This window comes from Pelobates fuscus, chromosome 4 (genome assembly GCF_036172605.1).
Source record: "Pelobates fuscus isolate aPelFus1 chromosome 4, aPelFus1.pri, whole genome shotgun sequence".
Classification (NCBI taxonomy): Eukaryota; Metazoa; Chordata; class Amphibia; order Anura; family Pelobatidae; genus Pelobates; species Pelobates fuscus.
The window spans coordinates 365,835,936-365,853,096 of NC_086320.1; positions in this window are offsets into that span (position 1 = coordinate 365,835,936).

The following is a 17,161-nucleotide window of genomic DNA, read 5'->3' on the forward strand; positions in this document are numbered from 1 at the left end:
CATTGGGCTTTGTGTGGGTATAATGACATATACAAACTCATCTCAGCTCTATAACCTTTAACAGAGACTTCCTTAGAATTCCTGTGCTGTGTTTCCTAGGTAATGCTGCAATAGATTCTGTGTCAGTCACAGGCATACTGTGGTTTGAATTCCATTTCAGTTTCAGGAGCATCACACTATAAGTCAATGGGCTTCAATCTTTTCAGTTCTCACTCTGCAGCTGCCACAGCATAACAGGCCCCAGTTATTGTTTAATACACTTTTTGGAGAAATAATACAAATTCATAAAATAAAGAAGTTTAGAATCTAGCAAGTTCACTGTATCCACCTTGATTATTACGGTTGTGAATAATGCAGAGATCTCTCCACTGACAACCAAATGCAAAATATAGTTTTCCATACTTTTTTTTATATTTTCTTACATAATATTACAGTAATATAGATAGAAATAGGATTCAGTTCCCCAGGTTAAACCATTTATACACCTCTATTGCTACAATAACTATTACAATTCTGTTCATCTTGTATTGGTTAAAAAAAAAAGCAACTAGACCTTTCTTAAAAGAATGCAGCACCTGAATTTGGCATTCTCTTAAGGTAGACAATATTACAGGAAATCACATGTGCTGCTAATGGTGAAATCTCTTTTCTTCAAGTCTCAACGGATAGTCAAGTTAACAAAGACAGTACAGACCAATTTTTTTAGGAAACTGTATATTCTCGCATTATTCTAAACTTCTAAAATTTCTTTAGGCTTATAACTTTTCTAGTGCAAACACATTTTTTATTATGTCATTCAATTTACTCGGCAGATTGCTCTAATTCGTCAACCTCACCTGCAAATGCTATTATGATGGAAATATTACTTACAACATTTTGAGCAATAATTATGATATTACATGACTTGCTATCACAATATATGAAAAGTATTACATTTACTAAAGATTTAATGGTGTAAGTTTACATATTTTTTAATTCTTCCTTTATCCTTTACAGCAATATTGAAGGGACAAAGTTCATCCTTTACCCTAAAATATAAATATTAGTGTATAGGCAGAAACACATTTTTTTACACTTGAGAGACAGCCTCTAGAGGGGGGATTAGCCCAGAAAAAAAACGTTGTTGTTTTCCACGAAACTGCAGTGTTTTTCGTCACCATTACAGTTGCACTGTAGAGATAAGGAAGGATGGAATGGAATCCTGCCAGAGAGATTTGTCTGGCGCAAAGGAGAAGGCTAGCAAGATTCATAGACTATCTTTGTATGAAATAACAAATTACATTTTGTTGTGAAGGAATTGGATAATGATATATTTATCAAGCAATCAAAAAATCTAGCACCATTTTATACAAGATCTCATGAAGCATTTAGTTCTTATTGTGTTTTTCGGGAATATTTACTAAACTATCTAACATTTTATTGTCTTTTTATTTCTCTTTGTTGACTTTCAATTGTGAGTTCTACTCCACGTTAAGCTCTCATTCACTTAAACTTTTCCAGTGCAGTCCACCACTGCTGACATTGAAGCTCCAAGTCAATTTTGCCTCTAAATGTAAAATCTAATCAAAATATAAAAAAAATAAAAACAATTATCAAAAGAGCTAGTGGACATGGTCTCATATGAGATAAAATGAGATAAAATCTAATCAGAGGTCAGTAGTGTATGCAAAATTGAAAAAGCAACAACGACAACAAAAAGATATCAACATTTTAGCACTTCATGGCTACACCAAACTAACAAGAGAGCTGTATAGTACTGTCTAAAGAGAACAACATAAGGACAATAAGGACAATAATTCAGAAAAATATATTGAGATAAAGTGCTTATAAGACATGCAGCAAGCATATGTCTGCAATAAAATAATGTCATTTGAAAAAATAAATTTTATAGACTATATATATATATATATACAGGGAGTGCAGAATTATTAGGCAAGTTGTATTTTTGAGGATTAATTTTATTATTGAACAACAACCATGTTCTAAATGAACCCAAAAAACTCATTAATATCAAAGCTGAATATTTTTGGAAGTAGTTTTTAGTTTGTTTTTAGTTTTAGCTATTTTAGGGGGATATCTGTGTGTGCAGGTGACTATTACTGTGCATAATTATTAGGCAACTTAACAAAAATCAAATATATACCCATTTCAATTATTTATTTTTACCAGTGAAACCAATATAACATCTCAACATTCACAAATATACATTTCTGACATTCAAAAACAAAACAAAAACAAATCAGTGACCAATATAGCCACCTTTCTTTGCAAGGACACTCAAAAGCCTGCCATCCATGGATTCTGTCAGTGTTTTGATCTGTTCACCATCAACATTGCGTGCAGAAGCAACCACAGCCTCCCAGACACTGTTCAGAGAGGTGTACTGTTTTCCCTCCTTGTAAATCTCACATTTGATGATGGACCACAGGTTCTCAATTGGGTTCAGATCAGGTGAACAAGGAGGCCATGTCATTAGATTTTCTTCTTTTATACCCTTTCTTGCCAGCCACGCTGTGGAGTACTTGGACGCGTGTGATGGAGCATTGTCCTGCATGAAAATCATGTTTTTCTTGAAGGATGCAGACTTCTTCCTGTACCACTGCTTGAAGAAGGTGTCTTCCAGAAACTGGCAGTAGGACTGGGAGTTGAGCTTGACTCCATCCTCAACCCGAAAAGGCCCCACAAGCTCATCTTTGATGATACCAGCCCAAACCAGTACTCCACCTCCACCTTGCTGGCGTCTGAGTCAGACTGGAGCTCTCTGCCCTTTACCAATCCAGCCACGGGCCCATCCATCTGGCCCATCAAGACTCACTCTCATTTCATCAGTCCATAAAACCTTAGAAAAATCAGTCTTGAGATATTTCTTGGCCCAGTCTTGACGTTTCAGCTTGTGTGTCTTGTTCAGTGGTGGTCGTCTTTCAGCCTTTCTTACCTTGGCCATGTCTCTGAGTATTGCACACCTTGTGCTTTTGGGCACTCCAGTGATGTTGCAGCTCTGAAATATGGCCAAACTGGTGGCAAGTGGCATCTTGGCAGCTGCACGCTTGACTTTTCTCAGTTCATGGGCAGTTATTTTGCGCCTTGGTTTCTCCACACGCTTCTTGCGACCCTGTTGACTATTTTGAATGAAACGCTTGATTGTTCGATGATCACGCTTCAGAAGCTTTGCAATTTTAAGAGTGCTGCATCCCTCTGCAAGATATCTCACTATTTTTAACTTTTCTGAGCCTGTCAAGTCCTTCTTTTGACCCATTTTGCCAAAGGAAAGGAAGTTGCCTAATAATTATGCACACCTGATATAGGGTGTTGGTGTCATTAGACCACACCCCTTCTCATTACAGAGATGCACATCACCTAATATGCTTAATTGGTAGTAGGCTTTCGAGCCTATCCAGCTTGGAGTAAGACAACATGCATAAAGAGGATGATGTGGTCAAAATACTCATTTGCCTAATAATTCTGCACTCCCTGTATATTTGTAAAACTAAACATTAACGGGCAAAAACTGCTGATTACCTTTAAAATTTTACTTATATGTTTTGTTATGTTAATGATTTACTCAGCTGGTTTAAATACATCTTATTGGGTTTCTTAGACCACCAAAAGAATACAATATAAAAAAAGAGATGGTGTCATGTTTTTTTCTTTAACAAATGCCAAATAAAAAAATAAGAACCACTCACTTTTTATTTTGAGGCAGTTTCAGCACGGCAAACTGATGTGGCAGCAAAGCAGAGAGATAAACTGACCGTCCTTGAAAATAGAAGTTTAGGTGATGTGTATAGAGTTAGTCCATAAGCAATGTCCTTTATCCAGTCCGGTTTCGGTAACAGTTGCAATAAGTAAGTTAGAGGGGAGTAATCCAGAGGCAGTGTTAAAGTCCAGTCCAGGTCGTCCAATAGGAGACTAAGCAGCATTGAAGGAAATTTAAAAAAGCAGAGTCAAGGCCAGTCCGAACTCGTTAACCAGGTAATCAAAGATATAGGGGCATGAAGAGGAGATTCAGAAGGGGTCCGGTGATGGAACACACGGTCTCTCTAGGAGTGATCCAAATGATTAGAAGGGAAATTGATCCAATCAGTCAGATTAACACATTATAGCGTGAACACAAGTCTGTGCAGTGAAACCGTTTTATGTGGATACAATGTATCAAATTGTTATTATAAATCGAGCTGCTATCACACTGAATGTGTAATTCTCCCCAAACACACAAATCCGTGAAATACAAAGTTTAAAACAGTGGAGCGCTTATGTGATAACCCAGTGTTATACTGTGCACAAAAAAGTAGTATTATAGCACTTAGCTGGGATTTTTTTCTAGTTTTATATTGGTGTCTTCTGTGCCTTTAAAACATAAAATTGCATATAGTGTAATAATGTTATTTTTATGGGCACAGGAAAAAGGAAAAAATGGAAAAACTCACATATTCCAGAGCTAATATAACCTAGATCTGGTGTGGATTGCTTTTAGGTCCATTCCTGGGCGACCTCCCCCTCTTTTTATTTCAGTGCTGGCGTAGATCCAACGTATCAAGTAGAATATCGGAATACATAGATGTCCAACTTCAACCGATAGCACAGAAAACAAAATCCCCTAGTGGTCGGCTGGGACGGGCTGCACTGGAGGCTGAAGCTGCAGTCAGGACCGCTGGGGAGATTAACACATTAATTGTGCACTGAGATATTGGAGATTGGAGTTTAAATAACCAAAGGGTGGGTACTCTCATGCCGTCTTAAAGGGACAGTAATAAACCAATAAAATTCCTGACAGATGGAATGTGTAGAATACTTGTATTCTTCCACTGATATGTAGATTCCTTAAGGAAAACCGATGTCTTTACCGATGTCTTAAGTGGCCTTGCTATGTACAGTGAGGGAAAAAAGTATTCGATCCCCTGCTGATTTGGAACGTTTGCTCACTGACAAAGAAATGATCAGTCTATAATTTTAATGGTAGGTGTATTTTAACAATGAGAGAGAGAATAGCAAATAAAAAAATACAAATGAAATGTATGTAATGAAATAAGTATTTGATCCCCCATCAATCGGCAAGATTTATGGCTCCCAGGTGTCTATTATACAGGTAACGAGCTGAGATTAGGAGCACTCTCTTAAATGGACTGCTCCTAATCTCAGCTTGTTACCTGTATAAAAGACACCTGCCCTCAGAAGTAATCGATCAAATTCCAAACTCTCCAACATGGCCAAGACCAAAGAGTTATCCAAGGATGCCAGGGACAAGATTGTAGACCTACACAAGGCTGGAATGGGCTAGAAGACCATCGCCAAGCAAGTTGGTGAGAAGGTGACAACAGTTTGTGCGAATTTTCGCAAATGGAAGAAACACAAAATAACTGTTACTGTTAAAATACACCTATCATTAAAATTATAGACTGATCATTTCTTTGTCAGTGGGCAAACATTCAAAATCAGCAGGGGATCAAATACTTTTTTCTCTCACTGTATACACTATCATAATGTGCATGCACAGATTTTTTAAGTGCATACAGTAAAGTGCTCAATATAAAAATGCAAAAACCTGTGCATTATACAACATTTAAAGTCCACATTCATTCAGTGTATAAAATACTCCCATGAAAACAATATTGCACCCTGCAATGCTAAACATTACCAAACCAGAACACGCCAATGCTTTAAAATAACTGTGCTATGTATAAATTATCAAGAAGAGTGTTTACACATTTATAAAATGGAATGCTTTGCATCGAAGTGCAAAATCCAGTACTTTAACGTTAACTTTAACATTAACTATATTGCTTAGAAATATATTCCTATAAATCTGTGTTGCACACAATAATAACAGTTGTTCTAAAGTTGACTACTTAACAACAGGGCCATCTAAACAAAAATAAATAGGAAAATATGCAACAGAGCAACCAATATAGGTATCGGACTATAATTTCGGTCTCTCTATAGATGCATACATAGGACTAAATATAGTCCACTTTTAATCGACTTTATCATTGCTCAGATGCAGAATTTGCCATAACTAAATTTTTAAGCAACACATATAGTGTATTTATTATTGACCACTAAGGTAAAAACATAGCACAGAAATAAAGGTAAAGTTTCGTTTCTCTGTAGAATCAGTCTCCCTTCACATTTATTTAAAGTTGTCACATGTTTTGCAGAATAAACCGCAGATAATACCCATCAGTCAAACGTCGGAGCATTTGACAGCTGAGTTAAAAGCATTGTTAAGGCTGAGGATTGCAATGCTTCAGAATTATCTCCTCAACTCAGTCTTTTTACATGACGTTTTACATACCGTGTTGATATAAAACTGTCACATCTCTAGTGAATAAGTGGAGTGTGCCATTTGCAGTGAAAAGCCACTCCTCAACCACTTCCCTCTATATTTAAGTTTCCTGAAATAATCATATTGGTCTGTACACATTTTTTAGTATCAGAATAAAAAGCTTCCGATGCTCCAGGATTTTTGCCATAATTATTGTTAAATGGACACTGGAAGCTGCACAACTAACTGGTCTTCATTTTACAAATGTGCATTTGTTCATGTCATATTTAACCCGATGGATTCACTAGCAACCTACGTTTCTACCCTACCTTTACCTTTTGTGTCACATTAACCCACTCCCTCTAGCCTGTAAGCTCATTGAGCAGGGCCCTCAATCCCTCTGTTACTGTGTGTCCAACTCATCAGGTTACAAATACCTGTCTGTTAGTCCATACATTGTACAGCGCTGTAGAACTTGTTGGCGCTTTATAAATAATAATAATAAGACAAAAATTTGTTTAAAGGGACACTATAGTCACCAGAACAACTACAGCTTATTGAATTTGTTCTGGTGAGTAGAATCATTACCTTCAGGCTTTTTGCTGTAAAACCCTGTCTTTTCAGAGAAAATGCAGTGTTTACATTACAGCCTAGTGATAACTTCACTGGCCACTCCTCAGATGGCTGTTAGAGATCCTTCCTGGGTCATGGCTGCCTAAAATGCATCCAAACATTCAGTGTCTCCTCCCTCTGCATGCAGATACTGAACTTTCCTCATAGAGATTCATTGATTCAATTCACCTCTATGAGGAGATGATTGCCCAGGGCTGTGTTTGAATTGTGCTGACTCTGCCCCTGATCTGCCTCTTTGTCAGTCTCAGCCAATCCTATGAGGAAGCATTGGGATTGGATAAGGCTAACACTTCTGCTGATGTCAACAGGCAGTGGGCAGGTCTAAAGGAAACAGTGACAAAGCAAGCAGCTCCAGACTTGAATACAAGTAAGATTTCTATATTTAGGGAGACGTGTGGAGGCCAGGAGAGCTAGATGGTGGTTTTAACCCTATAGGGTCAGGAATACATGTTTGCATTCCTGACCCTATAGTGCTACTTTAATTAAAAAAAAAATACTTTCTATTCATTTTCAATGGATGAAACATTATAGTTTGTTTTATTATCTGGAGCTACAATTTATCTTATATCCATTTTCACTTAATGAATCAATTCAGTAACAACCCCTGGATGTTGGGCTAAGGTAACATCTCTAGGACGTACTTGAAAACCAGAGTAATCTGAATGTACCTTTCCTGGTTTAATACTTTGTTATTATTTATAAATTAATCGAAAGGGATTTTGTTTCAGACGAATCGATTTGTTGTCATATTAATCGATTTGTTGAAAAAAACATGTGTTCCTATCAAAGTACTAGTGAGGTATGATATAGTGGAAGCAGAGGTCGAGGGAGCCAGGGCACCAGTGATGTAATAATCAATATAGCATGCTGTAGTGGTTATAGTGCTTGGAGTGTTTCTTTAACAAACATATATATATATATATATATATATAGAGAGAGAGAGAGAGTTTCTTACAATACAAATAGAATAATTTTTAAATAAAACAAAACTAAAACATGCTCATCAGCCTATTTTCACAAATAGTTGCGCAGAATGCTGATTTTTATATGGAGATATTTCTATAGGTCTGCCCTTCCATCAGTCGGTCCCCGAACCAGTAATGTGTAATGTAACCACAATGCCTTCATCTGCAAATAGCATTGAATTAAAAAGATACTGCTCAGCTATTTGTACATTGATTTATGCAGCAAGATACTACTTTATGCTTTTTTTCTGCAGTAATGCTTACTTCTTTGGAATTCATTTGCATTTATTTGTAAAAACATGCATTTCAGCATGCATTAATAATATTTTAGGTATTTTACTATTTTGCTTGGATTCCTGTTGTCCTGTGCCACCCATCCTATGCCCAGTGAGTTTTGTTTCTGTGTTGTACATAAAAAGATAATGTGTAGACCCTGAACATATATCATTCAATTGTTTTAAGTGTCTTTTAATCAAATATATCTTCACTTACATCCTGCAACCATGATCCTATGAAAATTTGCCAGTGACACCTTCATAGACTATTACTAAATTACCAATTCACCTAAGTATAGACGATGCTAGAAAAATAGGTATTTTTAGAACAACAAATAATAAATGTAAAATTTGCAGCAACTTAAAAGTTTTTAAGCTCAAAATAGCACTCAAATAATGTAACCCAAATAGCAAAATGCTTTGTGCCTTTACATTGTACCAACAGAATCTTTGTGCAATATAAAATTACTTTCAACCAAAAACAAGTGCTTATGCACAATAAAGTGCATTAGACATACAAACCAAATAAAGCACTTGCCTATTCCTGTGTGGCAAGTAATTATATTCTGCAGAATACCAATGCAGAGTAAAGTGCAAAAATTCACTTACAATTCTTAGCCAATCAGCATCATAACACACAGAAAAAAAAAAAAAACACATAGTGTAATATTGTAAAATGATATATTACCACAATATTAGTATGCTTGTAAGAGACTGCTCAGGCTATTTGCACTTGATATTACTCCTTGTTGTTCTAGACTTGCAGACCATTGTGCAAAGTGACGGACAGCTGAAGTATCAGCAAACAACTTTATTTCTTAAATGGAAACTTCCTTTTAAAAGACAGCATGTCCCAAATGCCCTTTTACCACTCTAGTCTTTGAGATGGCAGTGTCCGGCGGTCCCGCCAGCTGCTGGTACTCCTGAAGTTCTGAAGCGCTACACTCGTATCAAGGGGCAGGGTCAATGACGTCTTGCATCGATGACTAAGCCGCATAGTGACATAGCTATGTGTAGCTCATAGCTACGTCATCAACGTATTATGACAATTTAAAGGCACAGTACACTTTACAATTTAGGTTACATTACATGACTGAAACATGTTTATTTATCTCAAAATTTCCTACATCTAAAAGTTGATGCAAGCCTGCAGAGTCCTTGCTACACTAACCAGGGGTGAATTCCTGCTCGCCAGGCCTGAAATTTTACTTCCCGAGTGGAAAGTACCGTATATACTCGAGTATAAGTCAAGTTTTTCAGCACATTTTTTGTGCTGAAAACCCCAACTCGGCTTATACTCGAGTCAATTGTCTGTATTATGGCAATTTACATTGCCATAATACAGACAATGGGGCTGTGGGGGCTACAGAGAGCGTTTACTTACCTCTCCTGCAGCTCCTGTCAGCTCCCTCCTCCTCCGCGCCGGTCTGTTCATCATCTCTGCCAGCTCCCAGTGTAAATCTCGCGAGAGCCGCGGGCTCATAGTGTGGCTCTCGCGAGACTTACACTGGGAGCTGACAGAGGTGCTGAACGGACCGGCGAGGAGGAGGGAGCTGACAGGAGCTGCAGGAGAGGTAAGTAAGAGCTCCCTGCCAGCCCGCCTCCTACACAGTGCCCATCCACTGGACCACCAGGGAGTGAGAGCCCCCCTCCCTGCCATGTATCAAGCAGGGAGGGGGGCCGAAAAAAATTAAATAATAAAAAATAATAATAAAAAATAATAATTAAATGAAATAAAAAATAATACAAAATAATAATAATTTTTTTTAATTAAAATAATTTAAAAAAATAATAATAAAATTGCCCAGCCCCCACCAAGGCTCTGCAACACACACAAACTGCACTCATACACACACACACTGCACTCACACACACACACACGCTGCACTCACACACACGCTGCACTCACACACACGCTGCACTCATGCACACACACACACACTGCATTCATACACACACTGCATTCATACACACACAGTGCATTCATACACACACAGTGCATTCATTATATACACACACTGTAAATAAATATTCAATTAATATAATTTTTTTAGGATCTAATTTTATTTAGAAATTTACCAGTAGCTGTTGTATTTCCCACCCTAGTCTTATACTCGAGTCAATACGTTTTCCCAGTTTTTTTGTGGTAAAATTAGGGGCCTCGGCTTATATTCGGGTCGGCTTATACTCGAGTATATACGGTAGATAATTTGAGTCCTGTCTTAATAATTTATCTAAATGTTCATGACTCATGATACTCTCAAATTCTATATCCACCAACTTCACACTCCCCATGATATTTCTATCAAAGCCCTATTATTTCATTTAAGGCTTATTGACATGTATTAGGAGAAATAAAACCTCTAATTCTGAAAGAGTAATCATGCATGCTTTCTACAGAGCTGAAAACCTTTCATATGTTATTTAGCATCGCTGTTAAATTACGCAAGTATCTGAGTGGTGTTTGTGATAAGAAAATATATTCCGATCTTCAACGATAATAATGGCTGCTAAAGGTTGCTGATTGGTACAATACTGAGAGATATTGTCATCTTTGATGACACGTGCAACGTGTGTTTATTATAGTACAGTCACTGTTACCTTATTATAAACACAAGTCTCAAATCCTTAACGAAAAGGGGTTTCGGAAGAATGGGGTTGATCTCAGCTTAATGCAAATTAGGAACTATAGGGGAGATTTATCAAACTGTTATAGACCATTTTGCGCATTATTTTGGTATTACTTTGGCACCTTATAATCGCAATTTACTAAAAACGGTTGTCTTTTTTTAAATCTCTTGTTTCTTTTGCGCCCTCACCATAATTTTTTAAAAATACTAAATTTTATTTTTACCGATTCAATGGATGTGTCAAACTTTCTGTCATTTTTTCCACCAGAAGATTATTTTGTTTCTCTTCTCTAATTTCTCCTCCTCTATATATTTGTCAGTGTTTTCCGAAATTAATATTTCAGCAAACATTTTATGGAATTTAGGTAGAAATAATTGCAAGAGCTAAGTGCTAATGCTGAATTTCATCTGATGTCCAAATTAAAGTGAAAGAAGGTGCAACTACCTCCTAAAACTTAAAGGAAACCATATATATCATTTTAGAACTATTTATTAAATGTAAACAGATTATACACCAAAAATGCACACTTCTCGTAAGACTTATATTTAAATTACCCCCCTATGTCTCCATTTATAACGTGTTCATGTGTACTACATAGGAAATATTCAGATCACATTCTAATTTCTCATTTTGCTATGCTTTACCTCTTTTTTTAATAAACTGGATTTCTACCCAAGCTGCAGTGCTCTAATAACTCTGTTCCCTTAAGATTACTACACCGGGAAGCTCATCTTATTAGGCAGAGCAGCAGTCACCTTGTAATACCTGCCGTGATCTGCCGTGAATTCTGTTTTCAGCCTCGAATGTTTTGATTTGTTGATCTGACTCACTGGAACCTTTTCATTCTTTGTGGATCCCCACGGACGTTGTCAAGGTGAAGGAAACTTTTCAAAGAAGAATGGGTTTACTAACTTGTTCACTCTTGTCAATTTATAAGATATGTATTTTTTTTTTTCCAATTAGATTTATAAGTAACTCTCCGTTATTATATTGTGTAATTTCAGCTTGTATATACCACATCCAGGTAACTGGGAAATCATTAATGCATTTTAATTACCTATCTCGTATCACAGGCTTGAAACAATCATATCAATATGCATGTTCTTATGCTAGTTTCAAATAAGAGATGGAATGTACTTTCTAGTTCCACTGGTTTTCATAGTTATTGCCCCACTTTTTAGGATTTAAGACCACTTATTTAGAACAGAACACTTTGAAAAATTTACCCCAATGTATCATCAATGCAATGGTATCTAATTTATTATCAAGCTGATATCATTGATTAAACACAGGTTTATTGTTCTTTATTGTCATGGCGCAGATACGCTGCGTTATTGCAAGTCCAGAAACAATGGGGCATTCCTCTTTTCTTCTGTCCTTGCACCCTGGAAGCTTAAGTCCTCCTGGTGTTATTTTGGTCGCTGGCTACTGTTTTTCTGAGCCCTTATATAGCTTCAGCCTCTGTTCCCTGTTATCAATGCAAAGTTGTGTAATCGCACCAATGCCACACACGCACATTTTGGAATCACGTCAGTATAGCGGACCTATCACAAAGTCCTCTTGAGGCTATATTAGGTTCTTCCTATCTTAGTAATGTGCTCTCTCGTGGTTTTCAGTTTGTGGCGATCCAATAGTTCTTGTTATAGTTTGGCTTAAGTGACCCTGGCTTGTACCTTGTCCATTCTATTCTGTCCTTGTCCCTGAACGTTTGCTTGTGTACTTGATTAAGTTTTGTCTGTGTCCCGGACCTTGGCTTGTTTATAGGTACTCTAGTTTGCTTTAAGTCCGGTGACTTTAATATGCCTTTATCTACCATCCTATCTATTATCAGTACTGTTAACTTGAGTTCTGCATGTTGGGTTGTAACAAACCATGATATTTATAATCTGGGGATGGCTGGCAACTTTTACAATGGGGTAGTAAGTACAAATAAATAACCTTTTCCTTGTGCACAAAACTCTGGGATCTCACAGCAATGGCCCTACACACGTGTACAATGCAATAGATATAAATTTGACAGATGAAGGCTGCACAAGTCTCAAATATACAAACCTACACAGTGTCAGACTAGCAAAATCCCTGCAAAATTCCTGACAAATTGATAGCTTATGCAGAATTGTGCAGACACCACAACACAAGTCCCAATGTTTTCATTTTCATATTTGAGGCTGCAGTGCACAATCCTTTTGCCAACCCTCCCATTCTAGCCCTCCCCAGCCCCCTGCCAGCCCTCCCATGCATGTAGTAATGTACTCAGATAAGACTCTGATGTCTTTTAATAGCATATAGAAAATAACTAAGCCATTCAAATGACGGGATTTAAGATGATATATTTGTTATCATCAATGAAGATATAAAAAATATTCAGTACTTTAGACTACATTAAATATTCAGTAGAACAATAAAACAATTATAAAACTTTAATTGCAAAAAAGTTATTTTATTTATTATTATTGCTATCTCTTAAAAAGCGGCAGTATATTCAGACATGCTGTACAAGTTAAGAAAATCAAAGAGTACAGTATACACAGACCAGTAGAAATGGATCAGGGCTGAACTATATCCTTTTAAGCCCTTTTATGTAAACTGTTTAGCTAGATGGCTCATGAGCTTACAATCTAAAGGTCCTGATGGAGTCATGATGGGGCTCAGGTGGACAGGAAGATGATGGCTAGAGAGCTGTAAAGGACAATTTGTTAGTTATGCTTTTAGATCATTTAAACAAGTTCAAACTGGACAAAACGCATGCTACTGACAACACAGATGTGTATTGTTTATAGCAGCATTTTGCATTTTACGAAGAAAATAATAGCTTGAGTTAAAATAGCTGACCAACAAAAGAATTTAGTTTTTTTATTTAACAGCAGCACATGAATTTGTTACTTAAATCACAAATGCCTATTATTTTCCAGTGACATTTATAATAGTGTGCTGCGATGTGTGATCAATTATCTAATATTTTATCTTCAAGTTTGGAACAGCTATCCTTTTCACCCAACAGAGAATTAAATTTCTCTTTCAAAGTTATATTCTGTCTCAGCATGGCAACTGTAAAAGGGACCCTTTCTCCTCCCTCCACACCATAACAACAATTTAAGACAAACGTAATTGCTTGTTGAAGGTAGCTTTATATTAAATAAGAGAATTAGCTCAAATGCCACACAAGAAGTGGTTACGGACAGTAAAGCCAAGAACAACGGAATTTTAAATCCTTGCCATGTTTTTTTGTGTTCCACAATGAACTATGCCCTTGGCCCTATTGACTGTTGGTGTCTTGTATATACAGATACGTGTGTGCATGAAACATTAAGATTAGTCTGATTAATTAAAGGGAAACTCCAGTGCCAGGAAAACAATCAGTTTTCCTGGCACTGCAGGTACGCTCTCCCAACCACCTCCCATCCAGGTAGCTCAAGGGGTGAAAACCCCTTCAGGTCAATTACCTGAGATCCCGCCGATGTCCCTCGGCGGTGGTTTCGGGTCAGCGTCGCTCCTCCCAGTAATCACGTCAGCCGGTGAGCGAGACTGATCCCGCCCGCCGGCTGAGGAAACCTAAAGATTTTCAATGCTTTCCTATGGGGAATTGAGTGACCCTGGAGGTTCTCACACAGCGTGAGGACGTCCAGCGACGCTCTAGCAAAGAAAATCTAGTAGACAGCCACTAGAGGTGGAGTTAACCCTGCAATGTAATTATTGCAGTTTATAAAAAACTGCAATAATTACAGTTGCAGGGTTAAGAGTAGTGGGAGTTGGCACCCAGACCACTCCAATGGGCAGAAGTGGTCTGGGTGCCTGGAGTGTCCCTTTAACTCATCCTCAAAACAATATCACAATACACATATGATCCACTATGCATCACACAATATAGCTTCTACAAATACCATGCTGGGATTCTCAGCTGAGCCCTCAGATTGTTGCCATTGTGTATATTCAATATACACTTACCTTACAGGTATATGTAGTTCAACAGTTGCTGATAGTTGCATGAAAAGACATAAATAAAACTTTTGTCTGTTTGCTTGGGGTCTGAGGGATTAAAATGAGTTGAGCACACTTATTGATTTGTGCTACATGTTTGTGAGTTGTGTAGGCATACTTGTAATTAGTGATGTCCCGAACGGTTCGCTGGCGAATAGTTCCTGGTGAACATAGCATGTTCGCGTTCGCCCCCTATTTGTCATCATTGAGTAAACTTTGACCCTGTACCTCACAGTCAGCAGACGCATTCCAGCCAATCAGCAGCAGACCCTCCCTTCCAGACCCTCCCAGCTCCTAGACAGCATACAATTTAGATTAATTCCGAGGCTGCATTCATTTTTTTTGTGTTTGTGTTTATTATACATTATCCTCCATAGCCAGTAACCTGTGTTTATTATACATTATCCTCCCATAGCCAGTAACCTGTGTTTATTATACATTATCCCCCCATAGCAAGTAACCTGTGTTTATTGGGTAGGGGCCCTAGATAAGAATGGTGGGGGGACCTAAATGAAAATACCCCCCCAATCAAGGTGACTAGGGGTCCCAAGCCCCTAGTCACCCCCCCCCCCAAATCAAACTATCCCCTACCTACCCCCATCACCCTAAAAATAGTGAGGGGGGAATAAAATAACTAACCTGTAAAAAAAAAATTAAACTTACCATTTGACGTCTTCTTTTTTCTAAAATCTTAATTTTTCAGCCCCCAAAAAGGCCAAATAAAAAGCCATCATACCCGACGAACTTAAAATAAAATCAAAAACCCGAGCGCAAAAAAAAAACTGCCGAAAAAGAAAAAAACCAGAGCGCAAAAAAATAATCCATCTTCACCCATGGAGGGCTCCGGCAGACTGAGCTACGCAGAGCGGGGGAAGGCTTATAAAGCCTTGCCCCGCCCTGCAATTAGGCTAAGAACACTCTGATTGGTGGGTTTAAGCCAATCAGAGTGCTCTTTGTCATTTTACACAGCGTGGGAAAGTTCTTTGGAATTTTCCCACGCTGTGTAAAATGACACAGAGCACTGTGATTGGATGGCTTGAAAACCATCCAATCACAGTGCTCTGTGTCATTTTACACAGCGTGGAAACGTTCTTTGGAATTTTCCCACGCTGTGTAAAATGACACAGAGCACTGTGATTGGATGGTTTTCAAGCCATCCAATCACAGCGCTCTGTGTCATTTTACACAGTGTGGGAAAATTCCAAAGAACTTTCCCACGCTGTGTAAAATGACACAGAGCACTGTGATTGGATGGCTTGAAATCCATCCAATCACAGTGCTCTGTGTCATTTTACACAGCGTGGGAAAATTCCAAAGAACGATTAAAAAAAAAAGAAGACATCAAATGGTAAGTTTAATTTTTTTTTTTACAGGTTAGTTATTTTATTCCTCCCTCACTATTTTTAGGGTGAGGGGGGTAGGTAGGGGATAGTTTGATTTGGGAGGGGGGTAACTAGGGGCTTGGGACCCCTAGTCACCTTGATTGGGGGGGTTTCATTTAGGGCCCCCACCCGCTGCTCAGGGGTGGGGGCCAGGGGGGGACAGTAGGTCCCCCCTTATTGTTTTTTTAGGGCCCCCACCCACCGCTCAGGGGTGGGGGCCAGGGGGAAGATGGTAGGTCCCCCCCACCATTATTATCTAGGGCCCCCACCCACTGCTCAGGGGTGGGGGCCGGGGGGAGGACAGTAGGTCCCCCCCTCTCTTTATTTAGGGCCTTTACCCGCCTCTCAGGGGTGGGGGCCGGGGGGGACAGTAGGTCCCCCCTTATTGTTTTTTTAGGGCCCCCACCCACCGCTAAGGGGTGGGGGCCAGGGGGAGGACGGTAGGTCCCCCCTCTCTTTATTTAGGGCCCCCACCCACCCCTCAGGGGTGGGGGCCAGGGGTGTCAGTAGGTCCCCCACCTTAATGTTTTTTTAGGGCCCCCACCCACCGCACATTCCAGCCAATCAGCAGCAGACCCTCCCTCCCAGACCCTCCCAGCTCCTAGACAGCATACAATTTAGATTAATTCCGAGGCTGCATTCATTTTTTTTTGTGTTTGTGTTTATTATACATTATCCTCCATAGCCAGTAACCTGTGTTTATTATACATTATCCTCCCATAGCCAGTAACCTGTGTTTATTATACATTATCCCCCCATAGCAAGTAACCTGTGTTTATTGGGTAGGGGCCCTAGATAAGAATGGTGGGGGGACCTAAATGAAAATACCCCCCCAATCAAGGTGACTAGGGGTCCCAAGCCCCTAGTCACCCCCCCCCCCCCCAAATCAAACTATCCCCTACCTACCCCCATCACCCTAAAAATAGTGAGGGGGGAATAAAATAACTAACCTGTAAAAAAAAAAATAAACTTACCATTTGACGTCTTCTTTTTTCTAAAATCTTAATTTTTCAGCCCCCAAAAAGGCCAAATAAA